Source organism: Chrysochloris asiatica, unplaced genomic scaffold, assembly GCF_000296735.1.
Source record: "Chrysochloris asiatica unplaced genomic scaffold, ChrAsi1.0 scaffold00005, whole genome shotgun sequence".
Classification (NCBI taxonomy): domain Eukaryota; kingdom Metazoa; phylum Chordata; class Mammalia; order Afrosoricida; family Chrysochloridae; genus Chrysochloris; species Chrysochloris asiatica.
The window spans coordinates 29,389,272-29,403,389 of NW_006408523.1; the positions used below are offsets into that span (position 1 = coordinate 29,389,272).

Below are 14,118 nucleotides of genomic sequence, written 5' to 3' on the forward strand. Positions count from 1 at the left end.
TGAGAGGTCTCTTTGTCATGGTCACAATGTATTGTTTGTTGATTCAGATGTGACACTACTCTGGACAGCTGCTGAAGGAATTCGATTTCATTTGGAATCATTTCATTTATAAGGGTTTACTTTTCTATCCGTGGATTGTAAGAAAGCAATCTCTTGTTTTGGATGCATTCGTATTTTTTTACTTTTTCTGGAAGAAGCTTCATGTTTGATGTGTGTGACAGATTAAATTTCTGGCCATACATGCCCCTACTACATAAGTTGATATATATTACCTTCATGTTCTATTTGGATTTTACAATTTTTATTTTCATAATTGAGTTTGGAGTGTTCCCCGGCTTTTTTTTCTCTCAGCTTTGGGGAGCATATTTTATTGCACTCAATTTCCCAAACTAGACATGTTTATTCATCTTGTTAATCCACAAAGCTTAGCACAGGGTCTGGCACATAGTAGGCACTCAACAAATATTTCTTCTTCAAGAATGATCACTCATATAACCGTAAATGTTTTTTATACCATGTGGAAGGTTGATACTTAGGTCCACTTGCATATTCTCAGGGACACTAGAAATTCCCAATAAATTCTTTTGTAAAAAGTCAGAAACGACTCCTATATTCATTTTCAAAATCAAGATGGCATTGAGATCCGTATACCAGGTGGTTTGTTCAGAACTGTTTTCCCTTTGTTTCTATTTTTAATGAGTAGTAAATAACCGTTACAAGACAAATACCAAACACTCTTGTGCACGCTACTGCTTTTGCTTTTCTCTGGCCTTATGAGTGCATAGGATTCATTCTTGTTCTCACCATTTTACTTTGTAAGAGCCCTGGTCCACTGAACAATCCTAAAAGGATTTTTTCAACCTTCAGTTTTTTCACATATAAAATCTGTGCTTTGAGACTGAAGATTACCTACTATCTTCTCTTCTATCTCTATGCCTTTCTCTATTTCTTCCTCTAATGGCAACAGCTTGGTTTCTGAGTCTTGGGTACAATAACCACAAAAGTCTGTGACTCAAGGATATTGGCTACACCACTTGATGTTGATACACTCGCAAAGCATTAAGTGCACGATCAATTACAATGGAGGGGTCAGTCTCCAATTTAAAGAAAATTATAAATACTTTAGGAGCCCAGTCTTTAACCAAAGGTGAAAGCATTTTTGGCACCATCTTCATTGTTATCGGCAGTGGGCCCCCAGATGGCTGGATCTTGTGTTCAGGCATTTCAGGGACAGGAATATAGAAATCTGACACCGCCACAGCCAGGATTTTGACTTCTATTTCCTAACAAATTTAATTGACTTGTCCACAGAAACCTTTTTTGTTTGAGGTCAGTACCATTGTATACTTGATACAGAAAAGACACTTTAATTTAGGATTACTCTGAAATGTTGTTGTTGTTAAGTGCCGTAGAGTTGGTTCCGACCCATAGCGACCCTGTACAGGGTTTCTGAGTGTGTAAATCTTTACGGGAGTAGAAAGCCTCATCTTTCTCCCGCGAAGCGGCTGGTAGTTTCGAACCTCTGACCTTAAGGTTCACAGCATAATTACAGATAATTATTCTGATATAAATAATAAACAAGTAGTGATTATTGTTGCTCTGACTTATAGCAAACCTCTATAGGATTTCTGAGGCGTGGTTGGTGGGTTTGAACTGCCAACTATGTTGTTACCAGTCCAATGATTATTCTAGCGAACCATATCATTTAATTGGATGCAATTAAATTCAATTTTAGTGATGTTTTATACTTAAAAAAAAAAAAACCCTACATTTTGTTATAAGCATAATGCTGTCTGTAAATTTGTGGAAGTATATGATAGGAATTACTATCACAGCCTGTATTATTTGTGTCACACTGTAGCTTCTGTGGTTTAGGCTATAAGCATTTGAATGAACAAGCTATATCTTATGTATATATTAAATATGTTGTTGCTGTTGTTAAGTGCTATTGAGTCTGTTCTAACCCATAACTACCCTGTATAGGGTTTCTGAAGCACGTCTGGTGAACTTGAACTGCCAACGTTGCGATTCAAACTGACTTTGCAGTTGAGCCCAGGAACCCACAGCACCGTACCAGGAGTCCATATTAAATATGCATAGGTTATATAAAATAGTTTTAGACACAAAATAATTGCTTGTATCTTAACTACCAATATGTTTTTGCTACGTGACTAAAATAGAATTAAAAGTAGAGCTAGATATTTAATTATAATGAAATAAATAAAATTGTTAATGTTCATCCATGAGAATCAAAGAGCAAATAAAATGTTGAAAGTTGCTAATCAATAAACTACAAGTAGTGGGCCCTATCACTTAGACTTCTTTGGGATCACAAGAGGAACACAGAAGCAGAGTTGGCAAATAAGAAAATAAACCAAGAATTAGGTCTCATAGAAGGCTACCGATAATCCACCATGACTTAATTGTAGGCAAAAGGAAATGAAACAGTTTTTGCCAATAAGAAAAGGAAAACCAGGAGATTTGATGACTAGGGTAGATACAATAACAAAAACTAAGCATTTGCAATTAAGTTGGCTTCAAATCATAACATCCCATGTATCAAAGCAGAACTCTACTCCATAGGGCTTTCAGTGCCTGAGGTTTTGTTTGTTTTCTCTCAGAAATAGACTACAAGGTGCCTCTGAGATAAATCATACTTACAACATTTTGGGTATCAGTCAATCACATTAACTATTTGCAACAGCCATAGACCATAATGCTGTTGTTGTTGTTAGGTGACATTGAGTTGGTACCAACTCATTGTGACCCTACGCACAACAGAACGAAACACTGGCAGGTCCTGAGCCAACCTCACAATTGTTGCCACATTTGAGTCCATTGATTCTGCCACTTTGTCAATCCATCTCACTGGGGGTCTTCCTCTTTTTCTCTGACTGGCCTTGATTACATCTTGATTGCATGTTTGATCAATTTCAGATTGAAGAAGTTGGTAGAATTCTTCTATTTCAACCTCACTGGCTTTAGTGGTTGGTGTGTAAATTTGAACACTAGTGGTATTGACTGGTCTTCCCTGTAGGTGCATGGATATTATCCTATCACAGAGAGCGTGGTACCTCATAACTGATCTGGATATGTTCTTTTGGATGATCAATGCAACACTATTACTCTTCAATTTGTCATTCCTGGCATGTCAGATTCAAAATGGCCAATACTAGTCCATTTCAGCTCACCAATGCCTAAGATATCAATGTTTATGCATTCCCTTTCATTTACGACAATTTCCAATTTTCCTAGATTCATACTTTGTACATTCCATGTTCCTATTATTAATGGATGTTTACAGTTGTTTCTCTTCATTTTGACTTGTGCCCCATCAGCAAATGAAGGTCCCAACGGTTTTACTCCCAGGGGTTTACTCCATTTTGCATCTGCTTTGGAGAGAGTCCCATTTTGAGTGCCTTCCAACCTGAGGGACTCATTTTACAGCACTATATCTAACAGTGTTCTCTTCTATTCATAAGGTCTTCAGTGACTAAATATTCGGAAATAGTTCATCACTCCTTCTTCCTAGTCTGTCTTCATCTGGAAGCTCATCTGAAACCTGTCCACCATGGGTGACCTTGCTGCGGTTGCTTGTGAGTTGTTGTGACTCTGGAAGCTATGCCATGGATATTCTAAATATCAACAGAGTATGTACTGATTTAGGACTCTCAAATCATTTCTTTACATATAATAATCCAACAAGACTGCAAATATTTATGGGGGCAGAAATTTTTATTTTTTGATTATTAGCCTTGACATCTAAATGTTTTCTTTCCATCACACAAAAAGTCTGCTCTTTTATTGAAGGTGCCCTAATGAAACTAAGACTAGTGTATTACTGAGAGAATTGTTTGGAGCCATTCACTGACCACATAGTCATATTTAAACATGTTTTGTTTGTAATAAACCTGTGGCTGTATGAACTGTAACAGGAATCCTAGTAGCAATATTCCTTTACTTAACATTTTTTATTTATTCTGTACAAACATGAGCAAATTTCAGAATTCCTTTTTCTTATTTCAAGGTGTCAGAGATTCTTTGGACCTTGATTTTGTGAATTTGTAGATTTTCATGTTTTTATAATGTCAAAATAATGGGTGAAATAATTGAACTTAAAAAGAAGCAAGACTTATTAAAAAATCAATTCCAATTGTTATCTGGCACTTATTATAAAAGAAATATCCATATTGCGTCTAAGTGAACTTTTCACATTGTTAAGAATCTTTTATAAAAATAAACATATCAGTCAAATTAATTTAGAAACAGCTCTTTTCACAGTTGTTTTTGTTCTATGCTGCAAGTCTGTTCTAACTCATAGAGACCCTGTGTGCAACAGAAGAAAACACTGTCTAGTCCTGTGTCATCCTTGCATTGTTGCAGTCACTATGTCAGTCCACCTCATTAAGGGCTGTCTTCGGCTGGATTCTCTAGCAAAGCAAACCCAGTGAAGCATATATATGTACATGTAAAAAAAGGTTCATTTCAAGAATATGGTTCACATAGTTGTAGAAATCAGTAGTTCCAATTCCATAGTTTAGATGTCAGGCTGAAGGCTTCTGACTCACATTACTGCAGGGCTGATGAACCAAGATTAGCAGGTCACAGATGGCAGGCTGGTCTGGCAGGTAAGAAAGTAAGTTGTTAATACCTTCCAGGATTGACAGGTAAGAAAGCAAGATGTTATTAAACAACTGAAGGTTGGAGGACAAGCCAGATGCATGACAGAAAGCAAGCAAGACTTGCCTGAATGTCCAATCTATTGGAAGTAGACTACATGTCCAAGGAATCGTCCCTTCACTTGATTGCCTGTTCATAGAAGACTTAATCATAAAATTTATTGAATTATTTAAAATTTCACCATGGGGATAAATACATCTTAACTGCCAAACTACTGAGAATCCTGTCAGAATCAAGTTGACAAAAACACTTAAACTATCACAGGGACCTTCCCCTTTTTCATTGTTCCTCTACTTTACCCAGCATAATGTCCTTCTCCAGGGAATGGTCCCTTCTGGTAACATGTTTAAAGTACATGAGAAAAAGTCTCACCATCCTTACTTCTAAGCAGCATTCCAGCTATTCTTCATTAAGACAGATTTGTTCCTTGTTCTGCACCTCCATGGTAGGTTAATATTATTTGTCAACACCATAATTCATGCATATCAACTCTTCTTCAGTCTTCCTTATTTCATTGTTCAGCATCCACATACATATAAGACAAATGAAAATACCATGAGCTTATGTCAGGTGCACTTTAGTCCTCAATGTTCCATCTTTAACGCAGCTCTTTGTCCAATGCAATGTATCATTTGATTTTTTGATTATTGTCTACAAGAGGATTGGTTATAGATCCACATAAAATTAAATCCTTACCAATTTCAATAGTTTCTCCATTTTTAACTAGTTCTTATAAAACCTCAGATGTCTTGGCAGAGTGTAGTCTTCATTCATAATCAGTTTCTAATAAAAAAGCCTAAAGCTTTCTTATGGAGATTAGTTACAGTATCCCATTAATATATACAGAATTTAAGTGCATTCATAGTTTTTCATGAGTGCTGTTTAGCTGTCTGTATATTCCACTATCTACCAATAAATAATTGGTCAAGTAAACTGAAATCTAAAATTCTTTCACTTCTAACTCAAGCAACTCTCTCAAGCTGAAAGAACTGAAGAAAAAGTTTGAACCTTGGTAAGCAGTATTGAAGAACCCTATGGGCAAAATATTGAAGGATGCAGAAAACATCAAAAGAAGATGGAAGGAATACATCACCATATCAAAAAGAAATGGCTGATATATAACCATTTCAAGAGGTAACATATGATCAAGAGACAATAGTATTGAAGGAAGGAGACCAAGGTGACTGAAAGCATTGGCAATGAACCATGCTCAGGGAATTTATGGATACAAATTGAAATCTTTCTAAAAACTTCTGAAGCACTGGAGGTACTCAGTCACCTCTGCCAAGAAATTTGGAAGACAACTGCCTGGCCCATTGATTGTAAGAGATCCATAGTTGTGAACATTCCAAATAAAGGTGACCCAATGGAATATTAAAATCATCAGACAGTATCATTAATATCACATGCAGCAAAATGTTGCTGAAGATAAAGTAAAAAAGGCAGCAAAAGTATATTTACAGAAAAAAGTCAAGCTTTGGCAAGTAGTACTGAAGGACTTCATAGGAAAACTATTGAATGAGTCAGAGAGCGTCAAAAGAAGATGGAAGGTATACACAGAGTCACTAAACTAAAAAGAAATGGCCAGTGCTCAACCATTTCAAGAGGTAGTACATGATCAAGAACTAATGGTTCTGAAGGGAAAAGTCCAAGATCCATTGAAGGTATTGGTGAAAACAAAGCTTCACAAATTGATGGAATACAAATTAAAAAATTTTGACAAACCAATGCAGTAGTTGAGGCGCTCAATCGTCTAGCCAAGAAATATGGAAGACTACTGTCTTTTTTATTTTGTCATAATTATCACATGCAAGCAAAATCTTGCTGAATATATTTTTAAAAACAATGCATTGATAGTAACTCACTTTGGATTCAGGAACTAAGGATATCATTGCTGATGTTAAGATAGTTCTTGGTTGAAGGCAGAGAGTGCCAGGAAGATGTTTACTTATGCATCATTGATTGTGCAGTCTTTTGCCCGTGTGGATCATGACAAGCTATGAGTAACATTGCAAAGAATAGGTAATATTTTTAGTGTTCAGGAGCAAATATATCATTTGAGGAATAAGGTGTACCTGACTCAAGTCATGGTACTTCCAATTACTTCATGTGTATGTGACAGTTGAACAATAAATAAGGAAGAACTTAGATGAGTTGATAAATCTGAGTTAATATTGTGGAAATACACCAGGAATTTGCATGTCCCTGGAATGGTGCCTAATATACCAAGGCATCCACTTTAATGACCTTGTTTAAAGCTTTACCCCAACTGTCTGGTGACCTGATGACTGCATAGTGTTGTTGTTGATAAGTGCTGTTGAGTCATTTCAGACCTATAGTGATCCTGTATAGAGTTTCTGAGGAGTGGCTGGTGAGTTTGAAATGCCAACCTTGTCATGGTTAAGTGCTCATCCAACAGTGCCACACCTGGACTCAATACACATATGTAATATTTGCCTGGCTTGTTCTTCTGTCCATAAAAACCAGGTTGCCCTGGGATGTGGTACAAATTTTCCTCAGCAGAAGCTGGACCAACCAACTGCCTTCAGAGACAATAAAGTGAAATGAATTCCCTTTGTGAAACCCCACATAGTTTTTTATTTTGTTTTGTTTTGTTTATCTCTCTGAATCCAAAGTGAGTCTTCATGGAGCTGAGCTCCTGAAATACAACTGGCGGAGTTGACAGGATTCACCTGGGACTAAACTAGACCCAAGAGTAGACATCTATGTAGTTATCTCTGGTTACAGTACTGGAAACTTGGATGCTACCCCACCCAAGATTTGGATACAGTAAATTTAGGAAAATTCTCAGGATTTTGAGGAGATCTTATGCTCACTAGGGGCGCCTTTGAGAACAAAAGGGGCTTGGACAGCAGTAGGTGCAGGAGGATGGTTGTTTCTCACAGTCCTGCAAAAGACAGAAGATTGTTTGTGGGGAGGCAAAGCTCAGGAGGTGTGGCGGATAACCACCACAAAGAGAAAGAAGGAATCCATGAGTGAGGTGGCCCAACATCTATCCTCACAAAGTGGGGCGCATAAGTGCAACAGACGTGTATGATCACCACAAGTCCCCTCAGTGCTGAACTACAGCAATTTCCGGGATAAGTGACTTAGGTAACTTCCTCAGAGGGCCTTAGTCCCCTGGAGTTCACATTGCTGTCCAATCCATACACAGACAGCAAAGTGCTGTACTAGCTGACGCCTGGTACATGGACAGATCTAGTAAGGGTCAGTCTCCTAAATGGTGGCGTCGTACCAGACTAGCACAGGTAGATGAAGGTAGCCGCTAGAGTACTCAAGGGCCTGAGCTATATGCAGTATGGCTTATTGTCATGCATAAGCAGGGCCTCTGACCATTTGTACAGGCAGATGAGCTGTTTTTAAGGTTTTTCTGCAGTGGCTCTCAGCTGGTTCACAGGTAACTGGCTAGTGCAATATTGGCCAGTATGAGAACAAACTCTATGGGGAGACTTTTGGACTGAGGGACAGAGAAGTAGGTTATGCTGTATCATGTCCCTGCCCATGCCTACCTGACCTTCCAGGAAATAATGAAGCAGATACTCCAACGAGGGTGCACTGGCTCGAACAAGCCACTGTTTCTGATATTGCAGGATGGCTACACAAGAAGTTGCTACATGCTTGCCAAAAGACTATGCGGGAGGTCACAAAAAGATGAGGATTGCTGCAGACTTATAAAGAGATGCTGAATGCTTATCAAGCTTGTATCCTTGCTCTTGTACTAATGTGTAGTGATCCTCAATCAGGTTGGACAATATAGTTAAGAGGGCACGTTCCCCTAGAGTGGTGGGAAATCAATTTTATTGGACCATTACCAATGTCACAAGTGGTCCACTATGCTTCAACTTTTATCTACACTGCAACTAGACTGATGTAAGCCTACTCTAGAAGGTATGCAGACCAGCTGGCCACAATTGCCAGATTTCATTGCCTATGCTTCATTTATGGATGCCCTCAGGAAATAGAGAGTGACCAATGAAACCATTTACTGAAGCCAAAGTGAAATGATGAGTCAAGGACTTGGGTATAACATGGAAGTTCCATGTGCCATATAACTCACAGGCTATAGAGATCCTTGAATGCTACAATGACCTATTGAAGAAAGCTTTGAGGACAGATGCCCACTCTCTGCAGAGGTAGAGCACCCATTTGTGGAATGTGATACAGACTCTCAATGAGCTTCCATGGCCCGGTGGTCTTCTTCCCTTAGAGGCACTAGTCACCATTGGAGATACCCCATTTCAATTACAGGTCCTGACCAAAGATGAACTCTATGACCTGCAGTCGACACTCTCAGCATCTGTAGCCATTGCCTCTCACACACGGTAACCCTTATGTGGTTGTGGCCTTTTTCCTCCATGAAGCAATGGTGTGCTTTGTTGGCCCCCTGGGGCCAAGGTTTGGAGCCAATCTAGTGGTTCATCTATAGGTCATAACCCATTGACCCCTGAGGTGGTCATGACACATACAGGAACATCAAGGTTGTTATAGAACACATTTATTTTGTTGTTATGTCTTGTGCATGTCTCACCTATTGCCTTACATGTGACTACCTCAGTGGTGCCTACTAAGAAGATTATACTGGTTGGTACACCTGCCCAGGTTACAACCCTAAAGTGGCCACAGTCTTGTCCACTGACAAAATGTTTACTTGTATATTAGTGGATGGGTGGGATTTGACACTGTTTGTTCCTGTACACTTGTCTTATCATTCCTAAAGTGGTCCCTGGAAACACCTATGTTGAATGGGCTGCTGTGTTAGAAACAGTGGTCATTGAGTCCAATTGCTGGGTGGACTCTTAGTTGCCTGTTAGTAGTACAACTGCCTGGAACAGCCACAATAGTATGTTTAATGACACTGAGACCATGTAAAGATTTTGGTTTGAGAACAAGTGAAATGTAGCTTGGCCATTCATTCGGTGTATGATGGTTTGGCTTGACTTATGGTTATACAAGTTGAAACTGTGGGGAATGTTTCTTTGTGGATAGAATCTCTGTAATTGGAGAATGGTAAGAGGGTAGGTTGGGTGCCCTTGGAGTTCTGGGATACTATTCAAACACCAACATCATGTAAAAAGAGCTCCCTAGTGGTCGTACCCCTTGGCAATCTTCTTGCCCCAAGGTGATGGTGTAGTTACTGAGCAAAGAGTGCAGGCCCTTACAGTACACACTGCCAATGCCTTAAATAACACACAGTAGGGCAATTAGTCTGACAGATGAAATGACCCTAATGAGGAAAGTGGTTTTGCAGAAGTGCATGGCCTTAGACCTCCTTACTGCCATCCAAGGTAGAGTATGTGTCCATCTGCATAGTGAAAGCTATGTTTTTATTCTTGACTCTTCCCGTGATATTAGTTTAGCTTTAAGAGATTTAAAATATGAAGCTCAAGCTATTGAAGTCTTACACTCAGGCTCCCTAGGGAAGTAGTGGACTGCCCTAGGTCGTTGATGGAAAATTACTCTTATAACACTTTTTGCACGCTGTATTAGTGTTGTATGTTGTTGTTCAGTTTGCTGTTGCCGTGACATTTGGTTACAATGTACTAGTCATCTACTAGCACAAGGTCCCTTGCAAAAGATGATCTTATAGATTGTGAGGTGATATCCTATAGGGGTGGAATGTTGTGGAAATGCACCAGGAACTTGCATGTTCTGGGAACAGTGCTTAATGTACCAGTGCATCCACCTCTTAGTGGCTTTGTTTGCAGCTTTACCCCATCTGTCTGGTGACTTGGTGATCACATACACTTATGAAATAGCTAGCTATTTGCCTTTTTTGTTCTCCTTTCCATATAAGCCAGACAGCACTGAGAGGTGGTGTGGATTCTCCTCAGGAGACAATAAAATGATATGAATCCACTTCATAATTTCTTGCATAATTTTTTCGGCTTCTCTGAATCCAAAGTGAGCCTTCCAGGAGCTGAGCTCTAGCTGTACAGTTATGGTGTTGGAGAAGAATATTTAAAAACCACCACGGACTACTAGAAGAACAAACAAATCTGTGTTGGAAGGCGTACAGCCAGGACAGCGAGACTGCATCTCTCACACTTCGGACATATTATCAGCAGGGACCAGTCCCTGGAGAAGGACATTATGCTTGCTAAAGTGGAGGGTCAACGAGGTAGATTGGCACAGTGGCAGCAGCGATGGGCTAAAGTGATGCAATTGTGAGGTTGATGCAGGACTGGGCAGTGTTTCATTCTGTTATGCATAAGGTTGCTATGAGTTGGAATCGACTCAATATCACCTGAAAGCAATAACCGTAACACTATTGGTTTACAGTATTACTGTAAATAATAACTCACCAATTTTTTTCTGTAAAGGGATAGATCTATATATCTTCAGTTTTACAGGCCACAAAGTCTTTGTTACAACTACACAACTCTACTAATGGAGAACAAAAGCAGCCTGAGAGAACATGTAAATGATAAAAGTAACTATGGTCCAATATAACTTTATTTAATAAAACAAGTATGGGTTGACTATGGCCAGTAAATCATCGCATGACAACTCTTTTATAGTATAAGTAAGCTCTATGGTGTACTATATTACAAAGAATTTTTTTTTTATCATGATTATATGTTTAAACTTATCAAATGATTTTCTTGCATCTTTTGAGACAATCATTTTATCACCCGTATTCTGCTACTTTTCTGTATTTCAGTATTCTCACATTTCTGGGATATCCTTTAAGTTTTCATTGTTGTTAGTGTTGTCAAGTCCCTTCTGATTCATAGTGACCATGTATATGGTTTCCTGAAGGTGGCTGGGGGGTGTGAATTGCTGACCTTGGTTAGTGCTCCAGTGCTTATCGTGCAATATTACACCAGGACTCAGATAGCTACAACGAAATGTTTTGCTATTTTTATCTAAATCAGTGCTGGGTTTAGTTTTTCATTAGATATTTTGTTAAGAAATTTATTTATCTTTTTATTAGTTACTGGGTGTTATAGTGTCTTCTGTGTAATATGGTCTTGTTTGTTATCAAGGTTTTGTTGGCCACATCAAGTAAATGTGGAAAGATTTCCTCCCATTGCATTTTCTAGAAAATACGGTATAATGTTTTGTTGATTGATCTTCAAAAGTGAAATCATCCCTATACAAAATTTCCTTTGTAAAATGTTTTTTAATATCAGATTAAATTTGTTTTCTAAATGTATTACTTTATTTTTATTTTCCTATTTATTTTCAAGTCGGGTTGTGATTTCCTAGTTATTTTTATCCATTTCATAAAAATAGTCATATTGCTTAGAAAATGGTGGTGATGGTTGTATTATAGTTGTGCGATGTTTAGTTCTGACTCAGAGAGATCCTGTGTAGGATTTCCAAGGAGACGCTGGTGGGATTGAATCACTAACCTTTCAGTTAGCATTCCAGTGCTTGATAAATTTTGTATTACTTTAGTCAGTCTCACTGAATATTTCCTATTGTTTTGTCTTCACTAATGCTTTTCTTCTATTTAATTTTCTTTTTGTGTTATATTACTATTTGAAGCAAAATACTTACTGTGTCTGTCCTTAGCTCCTCACTTGCTCAGAATGCATTCAAATTTCTAACTGAAGTAGTGTTGGTTTATAAGATAATGCAATTAGATACTTACTATTCCACTCAGGTAAGTGCTCAGTGAGGGAGAGTAAAATTTACATGGCACCCGAAAGTCCTCTTCCTCCTTAGATTAACATTAGTTCACTGATGACCCACATTTGTTTTGTTGATGCTCATTTCAATTGTTCTGTCTATCCCCTTCAAGAGTTTAATATCACACTGTTTACATGACTTCTTCTGTGGTGTGGCACTGTAGGATAAGCACTACAAGGTTGGTTTAACCAAAAACTTCAAAGGTTCAAATCCACTTGTTGTTCCTTGGAAACCCTATACAGGGTTGCTCTGAGTCAGACTGACTAGACAGCACAACCACTATGACAAATATATAAAGGAAATGTAATATAAGGCTAGCAGGCCCTCCTCACTAGTATCTGAAGGTTAAGGCATATTATGATTGAGTAAATGATTTAATGCTGCAGTCTCTCACCCTACATCCCATTTTAGGTGGATTTGTTCTCTTCTCTCTTTCAAAACTGGAGATAACGACCTCAAACAAGACCCTCACTAACCAGAGCTCAGACTGCATCAATGAGTGCCTCCCCTCTTTGTCTTCATCATCATTTCCTATGTACCACTTATGCAGATCCCTTCCACTATATAAACTCTGATTTCCTTTGCCCATTCGGTCTTTCTCCTTTGAGGCTTCATGGGAGTATGTGCAGAGACTTGTTAGCTCATTGTGTGATGAGCGCAAAGGAAAACTGGTCCAAGATTGAATCGTATGCAATTCCTTTTCACCCTAATTACTGTATAAGTAATAAAATCTTGTGATATTGCCACTGGGTCAATTATTCACTGAGTACTGCAGGAGTCCTGGTGTGGCACTACGGGCTAATGTGTTGGACCGCAAGGTCAGTTTGAATGGCAAGGTTCAAGCTTACCAACTGATCCTTGGAAACCCTATACAGCGTCACTATGAGTCGGAATCGACAAGACAGCACTTAACAACAACAATAGCTATGCATGTATTTACTTTCATTTTTCATTCTCAGCTCACCAAATCCCCTTCATTAGTAAACTATCATGATAAAACTATTCACTTTGAAGAAAGTAATGAATGAAAATATTTCCAACTCACAAATGAGTTTCTTTCCTCTAGTAATGTTTTATTTCTATCTGTCATTCCTGAATTAAAGACAGAAAGGAAAGAGCACAAGCTAAGCAGTTTATAGAGGACAGCCTCTCATGACAGAAAATAAGGCAGAGCATTGTAGGACATGAAACACTTGGCCTCAGTAGGTGGCTGAAAGGGAGAAAATATATCTTTGTCATATTATATATTGGAATGTTATCTACTTAGGGTTAAATATTTTTCTCTGATAAAGAAATTATTTGCATTAAATTAGGTTGCAATTTTCTTTTTGATATTATGTAGATTTTCACATTGACATTTTATTGAAATGATCTGTTATTTTACTTAATAATACTCATATTTCAATTTATACTTGAAATTAAATTGAAAATAGACAGTTACATACTCAATTAAAAAATTTTTTTTCTTTCTTGTTTTATTTGTCCTACAGAAAATCCTTCCAGCCACTTTTTTCCTAGTGAAATTAGAAAGTAAATCTTGTATCAAATATCATTATTTCTGAATATTTATTTACTTGTTTTGTAATCAGCCAATGATTAATAATCAAGAGACTAATTTAAATTCATCTTGGTGTTGATGTGCAGAAGGAAATAGCATGTGAAAATAAAAACCATAGCTTATTTCCCTGAATAAATTCCATGTAGGAAGTCAAGAGACCCATAAATCAAATAAAACTGAACAAAACAAGAGTGTTCATCCTACAACCAATTGTAACTCATTTG

At 38.0% G+C, this 14,118-nt stretch overlaps 1 pseudogene; it reads right to left on the reverse strand.

Annotated features, from left to right (window-relative positions):
• Positions 1-856: 856 nt before the first annotated feature.
• On the reverse strand, positions 857-12,925 carry LOC102839371 (annotated as a pseudogene).
• Between the last annotated feature and the right edge of the window lie 1,193 nt (positions 12,926-14,118).